The 23279-nt window shown below is 46.0% G+C and overlaps 1 protein-coding gene across 5 annotated transcripts in view; it reads right to left on the bottom strand.

The window, feature by feature from the left end:
- The window catches only part of PPIP5K2 (diphosphoinositol pentakisphosphate kinase 2), a 1596028-nt gene that overhangs the window by 1087403 nt on the left and 485346 nt on the right, over nucleotides 1-23279 (bottom strand). The gene's annotated exons all lie outside the window — the stretch shown is intronic.

Here is a 23279-nt window from a genome sequence, read left to right as displayed (position 1 = left end):
ATATAAAACACTTCGAGCAACAAACAAAGGTCACAGGATGTTTTCTTCTTCTGCATCAGGGCCCTTTAAAAATGTTCCTTCCTAGAACTGACATGCTTCACATGGCAGCTCGAGAAAGAACATTTCATTGAAGGTAACTGCAACCTAGGATAACTGCCCGTTTTAGCTGGTGGTTGTCTAGTGGACAGACTACTGGGGCAATGGTTTCCACTGGAGTTGGTTGAAGCTCAACTGACAGAAACCCTGCGGTCGCACTACTTGTTTGGCAGTGGAGAAGTTTTGCTAATTTATAGCAGTGCTCTTGCTCTGCCAAACTATAAAGGACCACCAACATGATTTATTTTGTTAGCTATTTATGTTATTAAATTTTAGGGAGATTGTTCTTTAGTCATCAAATTGTTACTGTCAAATGAATAGATGTTGGCAAAGTATCACAATGCATGAATGTATTTACCAGGATAATACAATTTCAAAAATTATGGATTGAAAATGTCAGCCCTGAGATGGGTGAGGACCGATGTTTGTGCACTAGACTCAGTAAAACATAATAAAAGTATATCAAGATAAAAAACAATTAAAAGAAAAACTTTCTACTGGGGTTATAAGAGTGATGTTATTTTCTTTGCTTAGTCATAACTCTCAAATACATTTTATTTCTTACTGAAGTTCTTTCTATGGGGATGGTAGGATTTCCAGCATACACACAGTTAACCATTCTTGTCATCGTAAGTTATTTTTAAGTAACAACTAATATTTCATATGCAAAAACATCAAAGTAGCCACATGAGACATTAGGCAGAAAGTAAGAAACTTGATCGTCATGTTTGATGATAAACTAACTTTCTCAGCTCATGCCAATGCCATTGTCTCGTCCTCCTTCTACACTCTTAGAATGATCAAGAAACTGCTACCCTTCCTTCCAAGGGAAGGAAAAACCCTGAGCAATATAAAACTTTATAAATAAATAAATGGTGAAGCAACAGAGCCACTTCTCACATACTTCTGTAAATGCCTCATTCCCACCAGTGCTGTACTTGTGTCACTCCACTTTTAAGCACTTTACATGAGCACGAGTTAAGTCATGTACAATTTATTTAGGCACAGGGAGATTAAATGAATTGACTAGAATCACAGGATGTCAAGCTAACGCCAAGAATTGAGTTTGAAGTTTGCAGCTCTAGCATAACGCCACATCCTCTCCACCCTTCCGGCTTGAAGACCTTCTCACTCATAAGGCAGGTGGTTGAGCACAGCCTATGCTACTGCAGTATGTTGTAGTTAAATTAGTATGATCTTGGATGGCAAACTATATTTAAATACACAGGGAGGGCAAATTGAAGTGGACATCAACATGAGGGTGCCCATTTTACAGCAGAACTTTGCACCTTAGCTGAAGCACTAAGTCCAAACTATAATAAGTGTGGGTGCCAATGCAGTAGTAAGGGCACTGTGAGCCCAAATGCAAGCTAGGGATTTGGTCTCCTATCCACCTCCCCTTTTTTGGCTTTTAAAACATACCCACTAGGTAGGGTGAACCAGAAGTCTGTGCCTCTGCACCTACTTTACTACGGTTGATATATTTCAGAGTCTGCATTTTATAATTGAATAAGGCTAAGGAGGCTCTGACAACTTCTTTATATACTGTGATCAGTAGTGGCAGCTTCAGTGATTTTTCTTTTCCCCACCCCCTCTGCTGATGACACGTCCCCACCGTACTGCCAGAAATAAAAAATAAATGTCATGATGTGGTCTGGTTTGGCTGCATCATAGTGCTTTAAAAGAAAATTACATTTCATCCATGAGGCAGAGCAGGCACGCTGCTGTACAACAGGGCAAAACAACTCTGTCAAAGCCTGTAGGTGTCTCGTAGGTGACAACTGTTGGCTTTGCCAATGCTTGTTATATGACCGGTCTTCACCCATCTATGGGAATGAAGCTGATTTAATTTGTAAAGCATTAAAAACAGTTTGAAAATTAAGCAATTCAATTAAATGTAATTTCAACGTATGGCAATATTTGAATATATTTTTTAAGAATGTCTCTAATTTTCTAAGAACATGCTTTTTCGGTTACAATTAAACTTTCCATTGCTGTGGGCATGACATTACTGCAGTTCTGCATCTGAGAGAGAGCGTAGCTGTTAGCACAAAGCAACTCTAGGCACTCACTCATCTAGCCATCATCTTAAGAACGTATTCCAAAGTGCATATTAATATGTAATCAAATTTGTAAAAAACGCTCAGATCAGTTTATATTGTATCATGTTTTATTGCACCATCATTCTTTAATTGCAGATAAGGATCATACCACAATAGTGATGTAATCTGGGATTCAAATCGTATCCAAATTGCTTGTAACAATGTTTAATAATTTTTAAACTCAAATAGTCTGAATTCAAAATTTTTATGGAAATAAAGTTTTACTTTATTAAATGGGGAAAATGTTACTTTGCATGAAAAATATTTTTTGCCCCGAGTTTTGCAGCTTTTCCTTTGAAATATCTGTGCTTTCTGCTGCTAACTTGTATTCCTGGTGAACAAAGTGTGTTTAAATGCAAAGTGTGTTTAAGACTGCAGTACCGCCTCCTGTCTACGGGGGCAGAGCGAGCAAAAATTTAAACACACTTTATGAAACACAGGTCCCCACAAGACAATTTTTTTAAAAGTTGTAAAAATTGACACAGATGTTCCTGAAGCCATTTTTTATCATTTAAAGGACATTACCTTGTGGGGACCTGGGTTCAGGTCCCCACAGTGCAATCAAGTCCCCACAGCGTGAGTGTGTTATCACACCCAAGTCCCCACAAGGATAGTAACACAAACCCACACCTACACACACACACACATATATATAAAAAAACATACACAATTATATATATTGACCCACCGCTGAATCTGCTTCCCACTCCGTGTCCAGACAATAATGCCTGGTAAACATGTGTACATTTGTCCATGTTGCTGCTCTACATATGTCCGAGAGCGAGACCCCCGCCAGCAACACTGTTGAAGCTGCCATCTTCCAAGTGGAATGAGCGCGCACTCGCGTGTGCAAAGGTTTTCCTGCTTTTTCGTGACATAAAACAATGGCAGATGCAATCAATCTAGAAATGGAAGACCTTGAGAGGGCCAAACCTTTCCTGGGACCAACATAAGCTACAAGTAGTTGGTTTCTTTTACGAAAAGATTTTATTTTGTCAATATAGAATTTGAGACATCTCCTAATGTCCAATGTGTGCAGAGATCTTTCTGCTGCAGTAGATGGGTCTTTGAAATATGTGGGCACCACAATTGGTTCATTGAGATGAAAAGCCATAGGAATTTTGGGAATAAACTTTGGGTTTGTCCTGAGAATTACTTTATCCCGTCTGAATTGTAGGAATGGCTCTGCAACCGAAAATGCTTGGATCTCACTGACCCTCCTGGCTGAGGTTAGTGCAAGAAGTAAAGCTACTTTCCATGAGATGAACTGCAATTCAGCTTTGTGAATCGGTTCGAAAGGAGCTTTCATGAGTTAAGACAAAACCGTGTTGAGCTGCCAAGGAGGCGGTGGATGTTTAACTGGTGGGTACATTCTGAACATACCTTTTAGGAATTCTTTAATCAGTCTTTGAGTACAAAGCAATGGACATTCTGGTGTTCTGCGGTATCTGCAGATAGCTGAAAGATGTACTTTTAATGATGCATGAGAAAGACCGGCCTTAGCTAGGTGTAGTAGATACGGAAGTATTTGCTCTGGTGAAGAATTAAAAGGGTGTAAAGCTTGTGTTGAACACCAATTGCAAAATCTCTTCCATTTTGCTGTATAGGTTTTTTTAGTAGAAATTGCTTGAGAACTTGCTAGTATCTCTCGCCATTTTTGAGGAATATCTAACAATTGAAATTCATGCTCATAAGGTTCCAAGCTGACAATTTTAGAGAGGTCAATTGCGGGTGAAAAACCTGTCCTTGTCTCATCGAAAGTAGATCGTGAATTACTGGAAATTGCACTCTGGGTTCCACTGACAATTGGAGAAGTTCCGTGTACCAGAACTGTCTCGGCCAAGCCGGGGCTATTAAACTTATGTGGCATGGTTCCAACCTCATTTCCCCTCAATCCTGCTTGTGGAAATCTGCTTGCAAAATGTTTGCATTTTTTGTTGTGTTGATTTGCAAACAAGTCTAATTTCAGTTTGCCCCATAGACTAAATATTCGTATGAGTTGCTTGTGATTCAGTTCCCGTTTGTGGCAGACGGAGGGTGATCTGCTTAGGTAATCTGCCCTTGTGTTGTGATGGAAGCCCGAGTCGATATGCTCATGCGGGTTGCATATCTCTGGATCTGCGGCAAGCATTTGACTCTATTATCTGGGCGTATATATTTTCCGTGCGCTTGAGAAATTTGGATCCCAGCAGGCTATATTGCCTGGTTACACCTTTTATACGATGCCCCTACAGCGCGCGCCCGTACTGGTAGTAATAACTCAGCAGAATACTCGATAGACAGAGGAACTAGACAGGGAAGACCCTTATAGCCCTTTATATTCATACCTGCCCTAGAACCATTGGCACTCAAGGTGCGTAAGGATCTCATAGATAGGGGTATAAGATTAGGGAACACAGCACATCTTTTTTCTGCATACGCAGATGATATTATTTTGTACCTTCATGATCTCTGCCTGCCCCTGGATCCGTTCTACGAGGTGTTTCATCACTTTGAATTAATATGAGGCCTAGCTATTAATGCAGCTAAGTCACATGCTTTTTTCTTCACAGATCATGCAGGGCTCACAGACATCGAATTTGGGGATACCAGACTCCAAGTTGTACAACATGAAATGAAATGAAATTATTCGTACTTGTAAAGCGCACTTATACTCATGAGTGTCTTGGCGCTATACGCATACCGCTGTGGAACCCTTCCTGGCTTTTCCCTGTGAAATGCCCACTCCTGGGCACCCCCAACAAGTCTAATTTCGGTTTGCCCCATAGACTGAATATTCGTATGAGTTGCTTGTGATTCAGTTCCCGTTTGTGGCAGATGGAGGGTGATCTACTTAGGTAATCTGCCCTTGTGTTGTGCACTCCAGGAATGTGCTCTACTTGCAGAGAGATGTTGTGCTGTAAGAGTCAATTCCAAATTTCCTGGGCTTGAGCTGACAGGGATTTTGACTTCGTCCCACCTTGCTTCAGAAGGTAAACCATTGTTGTCGTACTGTCAGTCCTGACTAGAACCGGCAAGCCGCGGATTCTGAGAAGGAAGGCTTGAAGACCCAACAATACTGCTTCTAATTCCAACAGATTGATGTACAGTGCTGCCTCTTGAGTTGACCAATGGCCATGAATCTCTAGGTCCTGCAAGTGTGCTCTCCAACCTTGTAAGGAAGCGCCTGATGTCATGACGTAACTGGGAGACTGAGGTTCGAAGAGGAGACCCTTTGTTAAATTGTCCCTGATGCCCCACCATGACAGTGCACGCTTGATCTGAGCGTTGATATTGAGTTTGTCCTCAAATGAACCCAGGGCTTGAACCCATTGCTTGTCTAGAGATTCTTGCAGTGGTCTCATGCGCAGGCGACAGTTGAGAACCAATGGAATGCAGGATGACATCATTCCCAGCAAAGATTTGAAGCTCCAGATTGAAGCGGACCTTTTCGATTTTATTGTTACTGTCAAACACAAAATCTTTTGTGTGCGTTTTTCCGAAGGGTATGCTTTCGCTTCCTGAGTATTTAACATTGCTCTAGCGAACTGAAGCGACTGTGCCGGAATAATGGAAGACTTCTCCTTGTTGATCCGAAGCCCTAAATTTTGGAATAGATCCATCCAACTTACTAGGTACTGTTGCGTTTCCTTGTACGATGCACCTTTTATCAGCAAGTCGTCCAGTTGTAGAAAGATCTGGAGACCTTGCTGGCTCAAGTGCGCCGCGACCAGCGCCATACACTTTGTGAAAACCCTTGGTGCAGATCTTAGGCTGAAGGGCAACACCTTGAATTGGTAATGGCGCCCGCCACCACGGACCGCAGATACTTTCTGTGCTTTCTGTGAATTGGGATATGGAAATACGCATCCAAGAAGTCTAATGATGCCGTGCAATCTCCTCTGCGTAGTAGGAGGATTTCCTGCAGAGACAGCAGGCGGAACGATATTTTTCTTATGTACTCGTTCAGATCTCTGAGGTCCATTACCTGCCTCCATTTGGTAGACTGCTTTTTCCTTATAAGGCAAAAATGCGAATAGAATCCTTTCCCTTGCTATTCTGGGAGAACCTCTTCTATTGCTCCTTTCACAATGAGAGCTAAGACTTCTGCCCTGAGGGCTGAGGGATGGTTTTGCTTCCTGTGAATAGGTGGTTGAGTTGGAGGCTTTTGTAAGAATTCTAGGGTGTGGCCTTGCTGTATAATGCCCAACACCCATTTGTCCGATGTTATTGACTGCCAATGATTGGGATAACGAGAGAGTTAATGGATCTGCTTGAGGCGAGGCAGGGCCGGCGGTGCCAGAAGAATGTCACTATCTCCCACCTGAGTCTTGCGTCTTTCCTTTCGCAACAGGTTTTCTCCTAGCCTGCTGTTGATAGGAGGTGTTAGAGGACCAATACTGCTGCTGTTGGAGAATTGACGGTACCCCCGCTGTTGGTAAGGGTGGTACCTGTTCAACTGAAAGGAGGATCGCTAATGGAATTGTCCTCTCGATCCTCTACCACGAAAAGATTGAAAACAGCCCTGCTGTTGGGACCCCAGAGCTCGTGCTGTGTCCGTGTCCGCCTCTATCCCCTGAAGCGCTTTCATCAATGTGCTTCCCGAAAAGGCTCTCACCATCAAAGGGCATGTCCATGATTTTGGCTTGGACTTCGGGTCTGAAAGATGTGGCTCTCAGCCATCCTTGCCTTCGGAGCGCCACTGCTCCAGCCATCTGTCTGAAGCCCACTGATAAGATGTCCATCGCTATGTCAATGGACTCCGACGCTGCTCTAGCTCCGTCCTGGAGAATTGTAGCCGGTTCCTCTCTCTTCTCGTCCAGAAGGTGAGACAAAATTGGGGCGATGTCCGACCACATTTGTCGATTGTATCTGCTGACGAGTGCCAGTGCGTTTGCTGCCCTGATGGAAGCCGCTGCCATCACTGCAAAGCGCTTTCCAGCGCCATCCATCCTTTTACCCTCCTTGTCAGGTGGAGCCGAACAGGCAGAGACCGGATTTTTGGAGCGTCTCTGTGCCGCTTGCGTAACAACTGACTCAATACGCGGATGTCCTATCTGGCACGCTGGTGAATTCTCCGGAGCACGGAATTTCTTCTCAATTTTTGGAATCGAGGCTGGCACTGAGGCCACATTTTTCATCAATTTTAGTCCTTTGTCCCATATATGTTGGATTATCGGGATAGTTCTTATAGATTTTCGAGATGTTTCTTTGAAATTATATAGAAAACATTCATTCTCCTTCACAGGCAATAAAAGTTCAAACCTCTTCGAGGCTTTTTCTATCAGATCATGGAAACTGGCAATGTCCTCTAGCGCCGGACTTGCCTGCGGTAGCGGCGATGAAGGAGATATTGGGACAATATATTGATCCCATTCGTCTCCTATGATGTCATCTTCTGTTTGGACTTCGTGATCACTCTCCACGAGGTCATCCCCGAATAGTTATTATTTTAAGGGTGTCTACTCTTTGCACTTAAGGCGGAGATTTAACTACAGGGGCCTGAACCACTGCCTGAGGTATATTTGCTGTGGTGGAGGCCGGAGCATTGTCTTCTGGAAAACAGTAATAATAGGTGTATATCATGTGCCTTAAATCAGATATTCGAGATATAGGTACTGACATAGAATCCTCCTGGACATTGGGGTTCGCTTCCTCCTCTTCCTCATAATTGTAAGCTTGATGGAAAGATTCATAGCGCTTAGAACCCTGTACCGGGCGATCTTTAAAGGAGAATTGTTCCTGTACTTCCTGGAATTCTTCTTCGGCTGACTCTTGATTTTTAATGTGTTGTTGAGAGGGACTTTAGGCTACTCCATAAGTAAATGTAAATGTAAATGTAGTATACTTGTAAAGCGCACAGCTGCCCCAGCAACGGGGCGTCCTCCTCAGACTCCGGGCATTCCAGAATAGTGGATGGAAGAAGTGGTAACATTTTTGGCGTGGAAAACTCCCGCTTTCTTGCTAGTCGACGAGAGAGTGGACGGCGTACCTGTCATCGTCGACGAAGGCCTCACACTCACCGTCGACGGTGTCGTCGTCGTAACTGCCGTCGACTACACAGTCGTCGTCGAGGAGATCGTCGTCGGAGTCCTCGACGAGCTGACAGGAATTTCTTTGAATCTCGATGACGGCAGCGACGACGGAGCCTTCGTCTCTGAGGTAGATCTGTGTGGATTATGAGGCAGAGAAGAAGAGGATATCTCTCTTTCTTTAGATTTTCCAGATTTTTGCCTTTTTTGTTCCACTTTCTCTTCAAAGGACTCCCTCTTATGCTTTTTGGAGGCATGTCCTTTAGAATGTTCATTAGACTCCGAGTCTGTGGTTTTCTTCTTTTGAAGCCATAATAACAGGCGTGCTTCTCTGCGACAATGCTTGCACTCCTTTCGAACGTGCTTGGGGTGTAGACAGTACAAGCACTCATTGTGGGGATCTTCACAAAAGAATCTGGCTTTCCCACAAGATCTGCAAGATTTGAACAGCCTCTTTTTAGAGCTTTCAGACATTTCTGAATAAAATAAGCGAAAAAAACAGTACCTCACTTCCAACTGTTGAAGGTCAAAAGTTCAGCTGAGAAACCAACTGAGCTAGGCTCAGAGAGACTCCTTCTCACATGACGGCGGTTGGAAATATGAGGTATGGTGGCTCTGCTGGGGATGGTGTATCTCAGGGCTGGAAGCTGATTGGCTGTTGTTTGGGCCACATAATGAGGATAAGTAGAATCCCATACAGAAGTTGCTCACCTTGCAACAGAACAAATCACAGGCGATTCTCGCAGCGGCCACCTTCACGGATAATGCAAGACTGGAGGACTAAACCTTCTCTGAGGAAGAAGATATGCACGACACTAACTCAGAAGGCAGTGTGGCCCTGTTTCCCTCTGCGACCCTGAAGATAATTAATGACCTATATGGTTAACTTAGCCTCTACTTATATTGTGCCTGCGACTGTAGTATGATTTTGTAAGCTGTGATTCAGGTACATGTGCGATTGTTTTGAGTAGTAGAGTGCTCATATGGCCCGGGGTTCCGTAGGAGCTTATATGTACTTTTGAGACGGAGATCATACCACATGCGAAGCACTGGCAATGTCCCCCACATGGCGAAAACGCTTTATGTACTTAACGTGTTGTTATATGTTCAGTTGAGTTGTATGGTCCAGTATAGTTCTTCGACCAGACCGAGTATTGGGGTTTTTAGTGGGGAGAGCGGTCCCATTGCAGATATTGATCCGGGTAGGCTCAGCGGCCTGGAAAATCTACTTGCTGTTAAGCAAGTACAGATTTCACTGCAATGCATACACTTGGTAATTATACCATACTGACATGGAATGTTCGGGGTTTGGGTTCAGTGCAGAAGCGCCACAGGATACACACGCAATTGCAGCGCCGTAAAGCACAGATCATATACCTGCAGACGTCTCATCTGGTGGACAGTGAAGGGGTGAAGCTCTGTAAGAAATGGAGAGGGCAAACTTTTTCCACTACGAACTCCAGCTTTGCGAGAGGGGCTACAATTTTGGTGAGACATGGAGTGCCATTCATAGCTCTGGAGCAGCGAACAGATAAACAAGGGCGGTACACATTTGTGCGGGGGATGTTAGATTGTCAACCTGTGGTTCTGGGTAACGTATATGCCCCTAATTTTGAACAAGATAAGTACTGGGGTATGTTAAATATTGCATTAACAGGATGGGAACTGCATCCATGGATTATAGGGGGTGATTGTAATACAGTAATGGATGTTGCTTTGGACAGATCACACCCGCCCATACGTGGAGCAGGAGTATTTAAGCAAGCAGAGACGCTGGGTAGATGGGCTGAGGGTTGGGAAATATGGTATGTCTGGAGGATGCGTCACCCTACACATAGAGAATACTCATTCTATTCCTCTGTCCACGTACTTCACACGAGAATAGACAGAATATATTCCTCCAACAGGATTGCGATGCAGGTGTCCCAGGCTACATACTTGCCAAAGACTTTCTCTGACCATAACCCACTGGAGATTGTCCTTAATTGGGGCAGGGTACCCACCCCGGTACCCACCTGGCGCATGTGGCCCCAACTGTTAGAAGATCTATTATTCCGCGCTGCTATGTTGGATACTATTGAATATTACTTCGCAGAAAATAGTAACACTGCATCGAATAGGCTGATCGAAGGGGATGCCTTCAAGACAGTTGTCAGGGGCAGGGCAATCAGTACGACTGTGGGCACCAGACAAGAAATTCATAAGTCTCTAGTGGAGGTGGAGCACACTATGGATAGGCTGGAACAAGACGCCATAACTGACGCTGACAAACGGGCCCCACTACAGGAGGCCAGAATTAACAACGGAGAATTGCTGGAATCTCTTCAGGTCATAGATTATCAAGCATACTCACAGCACACGCGTTGGTAATTTCACTCCCGGAAGCAGGAAGAGATCCTACAGATATGGCTAGCTATCGCCCGTTGTCATTACTGACTACAGAGTACAAAATACTAAGTAAGGTGTTGGCCAACCTGACCAAGCGCATCCATATAGACCAGGCTGGTTTTCTACCTGCCCGCAGCACATCGCTGAACACTAGGAAGCTTCACTATCTCCTGATGGAAGCCCGAGTCGATATGCTCATACGTTGCATATCTCTGGATCTGCGGCAAGCATTTGACTCTATTATCTTGGAGTATATATTGTCCGTGCGCTTGAGAAATTTGGATCCCAGCAGGCTATATTGCCTGGTTACACCTTTTATACGATGCCCCTACAGCGCGCGCCCGTACTGGTAGTAATAACTCAGCAGAATACTCGATATACAGAGGAACTAGACCGGGAAGACCCTTATCGCCCTTTATATTCATACCTGCCCTAGAACAATTGGCACTCAAGGCGCGTAAGGATCTCATAGATAGGGGTATAAGATTAGGGAACACAGCACATCTTTTTTCTGCATACGCAGATGATATTATTTTGTACCTTCATGATCTCTGCCTGCCCCTGGATCCGTTCTACGAGGTGTTTCATCACTTTGAATTAATATGAGGCCTAGCTATTAATGCAGCGAAGTCACATGCTTTTTTCTTCACAGATCATGCAGGGCTCACAGACATCGAATTTGGGGATACCAGACTCCAAGTTGCACAACATGAAATGAAATGAAATGATTCGTACTTGTAAAGCGCACTTATACTCATGAGTGTCTTGGCGCTATACGCATACCGCTGTGGAACCCTTCCTGGCTTTTCCCTGTGAAATGCCCACTCCTGGGCACCCCCAAGGTGAAGCCAGGCATCCCAGCGCTGTTGGGGCCGTTGTGGAGATTAAGCAAGCTATTGCTCAGAGTCGCAGCGTGGGACCCATGGTTAGAATAGGCACCGAGGCGAGAATTATCAGGTCCGAGGATATTGAGCCCGAGACCCGCCGAGGCGGAATTGAACCCTGGTCCCGTGCCAGACCTCTGCATCAGGGTCTGCCGCTCTAACCATAGAGCCGCACTTCTCCACCATTGAGCCACACTTCTTCATACATTCAAATACTTAGGTATTCAGATATACCGGAAGCATATGGACATGCTGGATGATAATTTAGATAAAGCGTTTAGAGCCTTGCGTTACAGTATCACTTTCTGGACTACGTTGCAGCTGTCCGTCATGGGCAGGGCAGCTTTAGCGAAAATGGTGGTCCTACAGCGACTGCTTTTTTACCTCACCAACGTACATCTTATGATACCACATACTACATTTAGACTGATGAATACCTTACTTATTGATCCAATATGGGGTTCTGGTAGACGGCGTATTAGTCTTAAGAAGTTGCAACTGGACACGTACAGGGGGGGCCTGGGTGATCCTGACCTACGCGCGTACTACTATGCACGCAAACTACAATGGCTGTCATTTTGGATGGCTGGGCGTAACTTGCAAGAGATAGGGTTTACAGAGGCAGATCTAGATCTTGGTACCTTGCACACCTTGTTATTGCCCAGTAGTAGGATCCCCAAGAGTCTGCCCCCTTTGCTGTGCACCGCGCTCCAGTGTTGGAGAGCAGCGCTGCACTATACACATGCGCTCCCTGCTTATGCAGGTAACATCTCGTTTTTGGGAATTCCACTGACGGACTGCCGGCTCACTAAGCGTACAATAACACTGTGGCTGGACGCAGCAATTAGTACGGTGGCGGATTTGTTTGGGAACGGGACGCTGTTGATTCATGATATTTTTGTTAACGAAACGGGAGCTCCGGGGCAATTATACATATTACATGCCGCACTGTTCCAATATATAAAAACACACTGGGCCCCGCAGAGACAAGAGCCCCCCCCACTCATGACCTGGTCAAGATGCTCTATTAAATGGGTAGAGGCAGACACCTTATTAAGTGGCTTTATACAGGAATGCGCTCTCATACTGAGGTTGCTCTGGACTCATTGCGAGCGGCATTGACTAGGGACATAGGAAGAGAATTGAAGGACAAGGAATAGGCGAGCGTTCTAGAGCACCCCAAAAAGGTCTCCAGGAATGCAAAGTTCAAATTTATTCAGACTATGGTTCTCCACCGGGCTTATCTAACCCCTCATAAATTAGACAAAATGTTCCCACAGATGCAGCAATACTGTCCGAGATGTTTATTGGAGGGGGCAGATCTACTACATATGGTATGGACATGTCAGAAAGTACAGGGCTTCTGGGACACTGTCAAGCACATTGTCAACAAGGTCGCACATCCTGATGCGTAAAACAACTCGGAGGAATGTATATTAGGACTACACAAACATGTGTCCAAACAAAGTACAATACCATTTTGTAGACTTGGCGCTAATTTTAGCGATACGTGCCATTACTATGCGGTGGAAGTCACGGAGGCCCCCTATTGTACTTGTCTGGCCTAGTGAGTTGCTACACTGGGGCAGTACAGCGAGTGTTGCTTTGCGCAGAGAGGAGCTCAGAGGCTTACGCAAAAACCCAATAGCATTGGAATGGGATGTTATGCTAGAGGCCCTCAAATCAGTAGACACCAATCAGTACACCCCTGGCCAAACGCAATAGACTATACAACGAGATGGACATTCCCTGAACGACACGCAGCATGATGTGGTTTTGTTTAAAATGCATAACTTTCACAAGAGCCTAAAATGTTTGATACGATGTAATTATGGTTTTCTGAGTGTGCATGGGACTGGTAGGATGGGGGCGGAGGGAGTTGGGACACGGTTTAGATTATAGTTCATGTTAGCAGCCATAGAAGTCGAAATTGCCTTCGTGTTTGGATATGGCAGGAGATACTTCAGCTACGGGCTTCATCATTGCATATACTGACTTGACAGATTCAACAAGGTATCAATGTTCCTTCCCTAGCAGTTAACTGAAGCGGGAAATAGGCCCGGGCTATAGCAATAACATAAGCAGTGTTATATGATATCTAGAATATGAATTTGGCTGAATAAGATATATATCGCATTGAAAATACGATGTATGTTTAAAAAACGACAATAAAATTAGGTTAAAAAAAACCAACATAATGAGGATAAGTGGTTACCCAAGGACATACCTTTCTATGGTTTTTAGGCAGTTTTTTTTTTTATTGCTATGGCTATTCTTTTACCGTGAGACTCCCACCATGACGATGGGGAAGATACAAGCATGTGAATCTATGAAAGATTCAATACTGGAGAATGGTCCTACCCACAGAGTCGGCGGTGTACAGCCCACAACAGACACTGAAGCAGCACTTGCGCCACCAAATCTCACAAATAGCGCAAATAACAGCCCAAGAGACATGCAGTGTTTACGGACAGCAGTCCTAAGCTGGCGGAAGAGAACATTTTCTTGCCAAGATGGTCGAGCTTCTTGGATTCCCTTTTCCGGGGAGCGGTAGGGACTGTGCTTTTGGAAGTGGAGGCTTGGACCTCCAAGCTCTCCGGGGTGGGGTGTTGGGAGAGCAAAGTGAGGTCGGCTGGAGCTGGGCGATCATCCTGTCCACGGGAGCCCCCGTGTTGGGCTTGGACAACGTGCACAAAAGGACATTTGTAAGGGCCTCTTTAAACGGCAACAATGGCTCCGAGGAGCTCGCTGCCGGTTGAAGCACCTTAGTCAGGAGGTTAGTCCTGACCGCCACCGTAGGAAGCTCGAGGTTGAGGGCCTCGGCCACCCTACGAAACTCCACAGCGTACGATGCTCCCTCCTCCGTAGACACAGGAGGAGACAACATGCCATGGTCGGGTGAAGTGTCAAGACCAATGGCATCCCCCAGTTTCTCTCTCAAATCCTGCTCAGTCTCCAACTTGGTAGTTTGGTTTGCCCTGTTCCCATGATGCACTGGGCCAGGGTCAGACTAATTTGCATGTAGCCAGGTTCTGAACTGGGATGGTGCAGTGAGCTAAAAAACGGTGATGGATCAAGCCCTGATCTTTTGACTGGGTAGGAGTGTTCTGCTTAATTCAGATACTCTGTCCATCACCACCCCCCTTTTTGAATCGTTTTGGTCACCACAAGTGTGGAAGGGTATGCTCAGATGTGAGTCCCTTGCTCACTGCACCATCAGGATTCAAGCAAGCCGGGCCGAAGACGGCTGTAATGCCAGAAACCGGTCCCCGGAAGCTTGTTTCCTTTCCAGTAAAGAACTGGCTTGGTAGTTTGGTCTGCCCTGTTCCCATGATGCACTGGGCCGGGGTCAGACTAATTTGCATGTAGCCAGGTTCTAAACTGGGATGGTGCAGTGAGCTAAAAAACGGTGATGGATCAAGCCCTGATCTTTTGACTGGGTAGGAGTGTTCTGCTTAATTCAGATACTCTGTCCATCACCACCCCCCTTTTTGAATCAGTCTCCAACTGGTCAGTTTAAGGGTCACCTGACCCCTCCCAGTCCTCCTGACCCTCCACTCGCTGCCAATCATGCTGAAAATGGCCAGGGTGGTACACAGGGACAAAAGTACCCATCGGCGCCGGATCCAGCGTCGACCAATGCCGGTCCAGCTCCGTGTCCACGTAGGAATGGAGGCCGAGGTCGACTTCGGCTGGAGAGCTGACCGGCGTCTAACGCGGTAGTGGTGCCGGAGGAAGCGGCGCCGGTGGAGGTATAACGAGCTCAACCGGCACAGATCTGGATGCAGGCCTGGATCCAAGGGGGGACTGAGGCGTCGGCAGCAAAGACCCGCAGGTCCACCCAAAGATGGCATGCATCGCCTCGTGGAACGTTAGAAGCTGGGCAGGGGTCGTTCTGGGTCCCGGTAAGGGAGGGAAACGCGGAGTCGAACAGCCGGGTCGGCCGACCGACGAAGGGAAGTCGAAGAGCGACAATGCTTCTTCTTCTTATGCTTCGACTTACCCGACCCCGAGTGTGCAGACTTCGATGATTTTTCAGAATGGCGATGGCTCCGTGATCAGTCCCTTGACCGGGACCTCGAACGGCATGGAGCAGACTGTTGGCGCTCAAGCAGCTTTCGGGACCGATCCCGCAAAGCCTTCGGCTCCAACAACCGACAGTCGGAGCACGACTTGGGGTCTTGGTCGCACTCCAGGCAAAAGAGGCACATGCAGTGCGGATCCGTAATTGACATCAGCGGGGAACTGCAGGGCTTAAACCCGGGCATCCCTTGAGCTCTGGCTCGGAGTCGAAGTCTCGAACAAGAAGTCGACAAAAGTTGAGAAAAATGTAGAAAACAAATTACTGAGGTACTGCTCTTCCTGGATCTGCTCTGGCTGGCGCAGATAAAGAAAGAACTGACGTCAGCACGCCAGGGCGGCGTCTAAGTAGCTGCCGCGACTCTATCCCGGCGACCACGATGCCGATGACGGACGCAGAGCCGACCGACGTCACCTTCCGAAGCGCAGTGGTACTGCTGACGATAAAGCTTTCTGGATCCAGTCTGATGCCTGGAGATAAGTCTAAGGTAAAGAATCTATAACGAACGTGTTTCTTTCAGATCCACGCTTTGCGGCACCCTTGCCCACTGACCACCCGTGCTTCTTTCAGCATGCTTCTTTCAGCATTACAGTTGCTGACCTCATCACACCCCTCGCCATCGCCTCCACGGACAACATTCACATTGGAGACCTGAACTTCCACCTCAACAACAGCAGCGACCCTGACTCACCAACATCGGACTGAAGCAGCTTGTCACCACCCACACCTCAAGGTAGGACACACCCTCGACCCCATCTTCGTGGGAGGGACCAACATCTGCTTCAGCCACACCTTGCAGCCCCTCTGGAAAGACCACCAATGGTACACTTCTCTTTCAACACCACTACGTTCACAAGCCCACTCTGCACGTGCCAAGAAGGAATAGGCGCAAGGTCACAGAGGAGCACCTCAACTCCACCCTCATCCACGACCCCCCCTACGCCACTGCTGATGCGAACTCTGCGGCCAAGTAACTACACCGCTGGATCTCTATCTGCGCAGGCAAGCTCACACTCCATTGCAAACCCTACAGACAACGCCCCCTGAAGGCCACCTGGTTCACCACCGACCTCCAAGAAGCCAGACGCTCCTGCACCCTCCCAGGACCTCTGCAACAAGCTCGGCTACTACTTCCACCTGAAAATCAAGGCCCTCTACGACAACTTCAGCGAACGGACTCCAGAAACCAGCAGTCCCTCCAGCGATGACATCCAGCCCATCATCACCATCTGGACACCGATCACCACAGATGATACCACCACAACCATGAATAGTACCCACTCAGGGGCCCCACGGACCCCTGCCAGCTGCGCATCTTCCACAGAGCCGCCGCTGTCATAGCACCAGAGCTATGCTGCACCATCTACGCCACCTTAAAATTCAGCATTTACCCCACCGACAACTGGAAGCAGGCAGGGGTCAAGCCCCTCATCAAGAAACCCTCAGCAGACCAGACGGACCTGAAAAACTACCGTCCCATCTCACTCCTTCCCTTCGCAGCCAAAGTCACGGAGAAAATCGTCAACGCCCAGCTGACTACCTTCATCACAGAGAATGCCATCCTCGACTCTTCCCAGTCCGGATTCCGCAGTAACCATAGCACTGAGACTGCCCTCCCTGCCGCCATCGATTACATCCACAGGCTCGTCGACCAGGGCCACACCGCGGCTTCATCCTGCTAGACCTCTCTGAAGCCTTCGACACTGTCTCCCACCACACTCTCACAGCCAGACTCCACGTAGCCGGCATATGAGGAACCGCCCTCGACTGGATCCGCTCCTTTCTCGCTGGTAGAACACAAAGGATCAGACTCCAACCCTTACTCTCCGAACCCACAGAGATCAACTGCAGAGTACTCCAAGGATCATCGCTCAGCCCCACGCTTTTCAACATCTACATGGCCCCCCTCGCCGCCATCATCCAACAGCAAGGAGTCCGCGACAACACCCAGCTCATCCTCTCCCACACGATGAACTCCGAAGACACCAGACTCCGCTTCCAGGAAGGAATGAAAGATGTTGAAGCCTGGATGAGCAGCAGCTGCCTAAAGCTCAACTGAGAGAAGACAGAGGTCTTCGTCCTTGGACCCCCCCCCCCCCTCCGCCTGTGACAACACCTGCTGGCCCCCGCCCTCGGATACCCACCCCCACGGACCACACCCGGAACCCCGGCATCATTTTCGACTCCTCCCTCACCATGACTCGCCAGATCAACGCTGTCGCCGCCACCTGCTCCAACTGCTTCCGCATCCTCCGCAAGACCTTCAAGTAGATCCTCCCAAAGCCAGAAAGACCGTCACCCATGAACTCATAACTAGCAGACTGGACTACGGACTATGCGGGAATCAACAAATCCCTGCTACACAAACTTCAGACCATCCAGAACACCGCGGCCAGACTCGTCCTAAGCACCCCACGACATGAGCACATGACCCAACACCTGCGAGACCTCCACTGGCTCCCCTCCACTGGCTCCCCGTCGAGAAGAGAGTAATCTAAAAGCTACTCACCCACGCATACAAATCCCTCCACAACATCGGACCCAAATACCTCAATGAAAGAGTCTTCTTCCATGTACCCAAAAGAAACCTCAGCTCCGCCGACCTCGCCCTAGCAGAAACCGAGTGCATCAGCAGAACCAGAGCAGGTGGAAGAGCCTTCTCCTACGTTGCATCCAAGGCCTGGAACGGGCTCCCAGTCAACATCAGACACTCTCCTCGGCTGCACACTATTAAGAAGACCCTCTAGACCTGGCTTTTCGGCTGACCCTGAGCTGCACCCCCACCCCACCCCTAGCGCCTTGAGACCCTCAAGGGTGAGTAGCGTGCTCTAAAAATCATCTGATTGATTGAACTGAGCAGAGCTCAAGGTAAGACTCCCTCTCACATGATGTGCAATGAAAATCTGAGAGGAGATGCCTCAGTTGGGAGTGTTCTAAGGGTGCTGTCACCTAATTGGCTGGAGTTTGGTTCTTTTTAAATGAAATGCATAAGCTGTTAAATTCAATGTCTTAATGCCATTGTAAGCTATGGTAATTACTGCTACTGCTTTGAAATATACTGAGGGACTCCCAACTCAACAACGGGGGATGATTCAAGCATGTGAATCCATGAAAGATACTCCAAAACTGGAGAATATGTCACTGTTACTTCACAGGTGTTACTTCAAAAATTGTTACATCATATGCAAGAACATCAAGAGGTTATATTTCAGATCCATTTTGTAATGGTTTTTAGTTTGCAGACCTTTACATTCGGAAGCGAATTTTTTGTTTTTATATATGTAAATATACTCACACATTTACAATACACTTGAATAATGTTCAGGAAGGGCAGTGTATAATGTATCAAGGGTTTTTTATGTTTCAGAGATAACTAGCATAAAGGTGCAGCAAAGAGTATTTAAGTGTCAGGGATGGTTAGCGTATGGGGTAGTAAAGAGTTTTTAGGGTTCAGGGATGGCTAGTGTATAGGGGCTGTAAGGAGGGTTTAGGGTTCAATCTAAACATACTAAAAATAGAGGTACTTGCTTGTGTGAAATGGATCACCTATCACCTGCTCCCCATTTAGCCAAAAGAGATTGACAGAGTTAATTAAGAAACTGTGATGCAATCATGGATTCAAACCTCTCTTAAATCCCTTGAGTAAATTAAGTCACAAAGGTATTTATTCACATGATGTGGTGCTTACATTGCCTGGGATTCCACCAAAAGGTCGAACCACCATTAACTTAGAACTCTCTTGCCTAGATTACACCAGCAGTATATACATCAGAGCGTCCCACCAAGTGATTCAGAAGATACAGAGAATCGAGAAAGCCGCTACAAGACAACCACTTAACCTTAACATGAAATTGCATGTTTCTTCACATTTCAATCTCTAATTTGGCTGTTTCTGGCTAGGAATACGGGGCTGCAAGCAATGAACATTGCTAAACATGCCTTCCGCATCAAAGGCCATACTTAAAGAAATACTCCCTGCAAGAATAAGATCAATTTATAAGTCTTGAATTCCAAGCGTTCCAAAAATGCCTCTCTTCCAATATTTACAACTATGTCATAGTCAGCCCTAAATAGGTAGATGTATGCATGCACAAATGTGTTAGGGCCTGATCATGAGTTTTGCAGACAGGGTTACTCAGTCACAAATGTGACGGCTTAAGTCGTCGGCCATATTACAAGAACCATAGGATATAATGGAATTGTACCTGGCAGACGGGATATCAGTCACGTTTGTAAAGGAGTAACCCTGCCTGTCAAACTCTTAATCAGGCCCTTAATTCTTACATCATTGCTAGCCCCTCATGGTTAAGCACTGTGGCATCACTACACCATAGTTTGAGAACATTAGACATCTCCAAATCTTACACACCTCCATAGGCACCTCCAATGTAGGTCATTCTACAACCAACACCCTGCACAACTTGAGACTTCAAAAAAGACACCCAAGATCTTGATGCAAATCAAAAAGCTTTTCTACCCTGCCAAAGGAATGAACAACTATAGCAATATTTTGCCACAATACACTTTGTGTCCGTTTACTGAGCAGATTTGCTAGCCTTGTAAAAGCAGATAACACTTGCACTACATTTTTAGGTTGAACATAATTCTAATGGTGTTCATTTGTTGCTGCTTCTGCAGTGCAAAGACAAACAATGGGAAAACTATAATCAGGCAATATTGGTGTCTATGTAGGAACTAAAACAAATCAACCATGTTATTGACAAAATAGGGCGTGTAATTAACGGGCCCATATTAAAGGATCACAGTGACTCCAGACTAGAGTTGGCCATTAACTAGTCTGACTGGGTTGCTCATTTCAGCGAGATGTACTACATTTCAGGCACGCATACCCAGTGTTCAAGCCCTGTCATAGCTGAAGGTGCATCACAAGGCTCTAGCAATGCATCTTTTACCCTGGATGAAATCATTTAGGCTTTGATGGGTATTAAGGGCGGTAAAGCACCAGGTCCAGATGGTATCCCCATCGACCTGTTTAAGGCCAAGATACCTCTGTGGGGCTCAATTTTGACCAGGGTATTAGGGGCATGTTGTGATTCAGGCATACTGAACTGGTCAGAATCGGTTATCATTCCCGTTATTAAGAGAGGGGTAACGCTTAAACCCCGCCTATTACTGCCTCATATCATTACCCAACTCACTACTGAGAGTCAATGGGAAAATTTTATTGAATCAACTTGAAGAGTGGCCGAAGCCACCAACATCTTCTGAGACCTGTAGTACGGTTTTCACAGACACCTGGGAACAATTCAAGGTCAGGCTAAACCATAATTTGATTCTAGGTACATAGACTTTAATGAAAAAAGGCCAGTTGTTCCTAGCTTTTGTCCAGCTGGCGAGTCTGTTAGACTGTGCAATTCATAGAAAACAATGTCATTTTATCAGAGATGGGGGTGGATCCTCAGACAATCATCATCATTAGAGAATTATATTCAAGGGAAAAAGGCTAGAGTGCGCCTTGGCCATTGCGGCTTTTAATCCCAAACGAGGGGTCAGACAGGGCTGCGTTCTGATGCCTTTTTTATTCAACAGCTTGGGTTCTGTACTAACTAAAAACTGTAAAGATCTCCCCCAAATTGGCTATTGGCCTATCTCCTTGTCTGCTTTACTCCGAAAATGCTGTCCTCATGTCACAAACTCTGGGTTTGCAGCGGTTACCTACCTGTTTCATCAATTACATGTCAGAGGCTGGTTTAATTGTTAACAATTGTAAGACCTTTATTATGAGGTGTGAGAGAAAAGTCAGGAAGTGTCAGGATTTCACAGTCGGCGATGCTAAATTTTTCCTCGACTTTCTCCAACTTGGGTATTTTACTTGATGAACATGGCACATGCTCTTCAGCTGTAAATAATAGATAGCTGCATTTAAATAAATCTGTGACCGCGCTCCTAAATGTTGCCACCAAATTCAGCAACAAACCTGTGAGGAAGATGCGAAAACTATGCAATGCAAAATCGGTGTCTGTAACTCTATATGGGGCTGACATCTGGGGCCACTCTTATTTTAATCAGCTTCAGATGGTTGAGAGCGACTTTTTTAAGAATCTTTTGTCCGTCCCTAAAAGCGGTTCTACATTTGAAAGTCAGTTCGACCTTTGGACTTTGTTTTTAGGTCGAGCCTGGGCTGCGCATGCGCTGCTCTGCGAGGCTCTGCGAGGCATGCTGTATTCAGGTATGGAGTTAAAGCTCCGCCCACTCTCCACCCATATCATATTTTTCATTGGTTTGTGTCACTGTCCTTTGGAAACTGTGGCTTTTCATTGGCCAATAGGCTTAGTAGACGCTCCTTAGTACCACCTTGTCTAATTTTGTAGCCTTCCATGAGGACACCCCTGTTGCATGTGTTGTTACTCGGAAGGCTTTAATTACAGCCTTCACTATTTGCTTAAATAGTTTTCTCCTGCCTGTAACGGCACGCTCTCGCACAACGCTTTAATGTAAAAAAAATTCATAGCATGGTATGCCATGCTCATACAGTGGCGAACGTGCCTTTGGCTTATTTGCAGCGAAGAATGCAGCCGCATGTTTTTGTTTTTTTTACGCTATTGATTAACTTTGTTTTTTAAAACTGCCCCATGCCGCACTTTCAATTTAATGGCGAGCGCGCCCTTTTCCTTAGACGAGCCGCATGTAAGGAAAGGGGCGCAGCCTCCATTAAAGTAAAAACAAGGCATGGCGCGCTTTTACAAAAATAAAACATTTGTTTGTCAACTTGACAAGCAAATTCTTTTTTTTGTAAAAGCACCCCATACCGCGCTTTCACTTTAATGGCGGCAGTGCTCCTTTCTTCAGACACGGCTCTTCTATGGAAAGGAGCCTGCCAACTTTAAAGCATTAGCAATGTAATAGGTGTTTCATTTATGAGAATTTGGTAAATGCAAGACCTATTGCATTGCAGATGCTTGTTTTTTGATTTGATCAGAATTGAACTAATACTATTATGGCACAAAGTATGGACTTACGAATACACTGTTTTAAATTGCATGTTTATAAATGATTTCATAAGCTGAATGGTGTAGGAGGCTAGATTAGCATAAGGTGTACACCCATTGGTGAGGCACCAGGCACTGAGTCCAGGCAACCCTTGGTGATAGTAGAAGTGGTCCCCGATAACCAAAGCTCTCAAAGGGTAGCTGTGTAGAGCAGCTAAGGCTTTTACAGGAGGGTTTAAAGTGGGTGCATTGCCACACAGTCAGTCAGTGAAGCTTACACACAAAAAAGAACCACACTTGTGTTATAAAAATACCTCGTATTTATTATACACCAACACTAAAACTGGGGAGAAAACCCATGGGGAGAGTATGTGGTCTAACGGCTAGGGCGGTCGACTTCAAATCTGGGGAGCAGGGTTCGAGTCTCGGCAATGACCCTCAACATCCTGTGATTCTGGGCAAATCACTTCATCCCCCTGTGCCTAACAAAAATGAATGTGTCCTTGTGAAACGCAACTGGTGCTAATGTAAAGCGCTCCAATACCTTCGGGTCAAGTTTGCGCTATATAAATCTCTGGGGGGGAAAATAAAATCTACTTTGGCACATCTCCTGCCTGGAGATATCAATAAAATATACTTTAAATCGGGTAAGAAAAGCAGAGCAGAAAGTAAAATGAAAGGGTCTCTGCATTGCCCACAAAGCAATTCATGTCTAAGCCCCAGTCTATATTAAAGAACGCCTTGGGATCTACGTACTGGGTTGTTCT

This window comes from Lissotriton helveticus, chromosome 2_1, assembly GCF_964261635.1.
Source record: "Lissotriton helveticus chromosome 2_1, aLisHel1.1, whole genome shotgun sequence".
Classification (NCBI taxonomy): domain Eukaryota; kingdom Metazoa; phylum Chordata; class Amphibia; order Caudata; family Salamandridae; genus Lissotriton; species Lissotriton helveticus.
This window is presented reverse-complemented; position numbering and strand designations above follow the sequence as displayed.